The sequence below is a fragment of the Chinchilla lanigera genome, unplaced genomic scaffold (genome assembly GCF_000276665.1).
Source record: "Chinchilla lanigera isolate Chin_1 unplaced genomic scaffold, ChiLan1.0 scaffold00011, whole genome shotgun sequence".
Taxonomy (NCBI): domain Eukaryota; kingdom Metazoa; phylum Chordata; class Mammalia; order Rodentia; family Chinchillidae; genus Chinchilla; species Chinchilla lanigera.
In genome coordinates, this window is record NW_004955412.1 from 23,997,725 (window position 1) to 24,000,147 (window position 2,423).

Consider the following 2,423-nt stretch of genomic DNA (forward strand, 5'->3'; position numbering starts at 1 on the left):
TTTTTTTTTAATGTGGGTACTGGGAATTGAACTCATGACCTTATACTTTGCCAGGCAGGCACTTGAACCACCGAGCTACATTCCCAGCCCCTCCCTCCTTTTTCCTTCCATCTATCCCTCTCCCTCCTTCTTTCTTTCCTTCTTTCTCCCCTCTCCGCATCCCCCACCCTATCACAGCATCTCTGTTTTTTTCTTGGCGTCTTCCTCTCCTTTCTTTCTCCCTGTCTTTCTCCTGAGGATCACGGTGTCATTGCCGCCTGGTTTGGGAGCAGCGTGAAATCATGGGGAACCCTCAAGGACTGAGCTGGTTTGCCTTTTTGTAGGAACCTGGGCTCATTGCTGTCTACCTGGTTCTTGCTACCATCTTCATTTGTAAAGTGAGGTAAAACTGTTGCTTCTGAGAGTCCTGGTGAAAATTAAATCTGATGACTATAAAAGCATATTGTCAGTGCTAGTTGTTATTATTGTTACTGCTAGATGACTACAAGAGCTTGTCTAAAAGTCAATTTCATTAACCCTATTTGTGGCATTGCTCTTCCTCATGGTGTTACTGAAAATTACTGTAGATGTGGTAACTCATTCTGGAGAACTTGGCCGTGTTAGGTCACCTCTTAAGTTGCCGGATCACACAAGGGACTAAGAGCTCTCGGAGGAGACAGCAGGAAAGTTGGAGGGAGGATGGTTTGAGGGCACAGGACAGTAGCTACTCAACCTTACCTTCCAGAGTGAAAACATTTCGGTCTGTAACAATGGGTGTGGTTCTACCAGTATACTACCTGCCTACCGGTCTTCCTCATCCTGGTACTGTACAGTCCATCATTAATTTCTTCATTTATTCAATCTCCCACCACTTAGAGTTTTGAGCAGCTTCTTTGTTCAAAGTATTTTTGTAATACTTACCTGTAATCCCAGCACTTGGTAGGCTGAGGCAAGAGGATTGCTGTGTGCTCCAGGCCAGCCTGGACTACAAAGTAACACTCTGTCTTAAAAACAACAACAAAAAACAGAAAGAAAGTATTAGACTGGACACAGTGGAACATGTGAAGAAGAACAGAGAAAAAGACCGCACCAAAACGTATAGTCTAGTAAGGGAGCCATGGCGTGCAATGACTCTCAGGACAAACGGGGTACGAGAGATGTCATAAGAAAAGTATGTTCATCTTGGAGGTCAGGAGCACAGGTTCACATCTGGCTGGAGCCACCATAGAGGTCCTCATGGAGAAGGTGACGCTGGATTTGGGGCCTTGAAGAAGAGGGTGGAAATTCAGACACAGGAAATGCTACAGGCGGAGGCTCAGAAGACAGGAATGGAAGCAATTTCGAGAGGTGATGGTTTGGGAGAGCGAAATACACCGGTGGATGTAAACCTAGTAGGTGAGTTTGAGCCAAATCGGTGAGGACTAAAATGTGTGGGTTTTAGTGAGTCGGCAGGGGTCACTGTGAAACATTTTGGACCCAAGATACACCATAGAGTTTAGGAATATGGCTTGGTTTTCCCTGCAGACACAAAAGGGAGAGAAGGTGGACTTGGAAATGGTGAAAGAGAGGGAGATGGACGGGGAGGAAGTAGAGATGGAACCTTCACCTTCAAGGCTCTCTGTTCCAGCTGGGAGGTCAGAGAGCCGAGTTGGGATGGAGGACATGTGCCTGCGAGCAAGAGAGGGATGTAAACTTATCAACAGAGAGCGAAGAGAGTAGTCGATTGACTAGATAGGAACATGGCACAGGGAGGGGCAGAGAAATTCATTACAACGGCCACTTAAAAAACACAGATGTCCACACCCTACCTTTTATTTCACTTTGACAGTGTTCTCACCCACCTTTGACAACTGGCCGCACCACGCTGCTCCGGGTCCGGCTCACCTTTGCCTGGCACTCCTCCCCCAGCCCTGCCGTCATGAAGCAAAAGGGGGAAGATATCACCGGCGCCCTCTCGATGTGCCTGGCTGATGGGTTATGAAAACAAGCCCTGATACTGGGAAGAAGGGGCCGAGTGAGAGCCTTGGCTTCCCTCTAATTTTTCTTTTGAGCAAGAGGCAGTTGTGAGTTTTACTTCTTCAAACTGTCACAAAGCCACCGAGCAACACCTGTAGACTCTCACCCGGGGGTTCTGCCCCGGGCAGTTCTTCCCTGAGTCAGTCAGAAATGCAAGGCCACACTCTGTGCTTACTGAAGCACTTTCTGCCTTCGGCAGCCTGGTACTGAGCGGAAACACATGATATCTACTGGGTGGGGGATAGGGCTCTGGAGAGCAGAAATATGTGCGAAGTTCAAGGGGCACAATGCAGTAGGTAGGAGCTATTTCCAGCACAGACAGGCTATGAGCCTGGGTGGTCTCCTGCTCACAGAGTTTGGAGACGGCTCTGTCTGTTCTGGGTCGGTGGCTCACTCCTTCCCAGCCTTGTCACTTTCTGCAGATACCC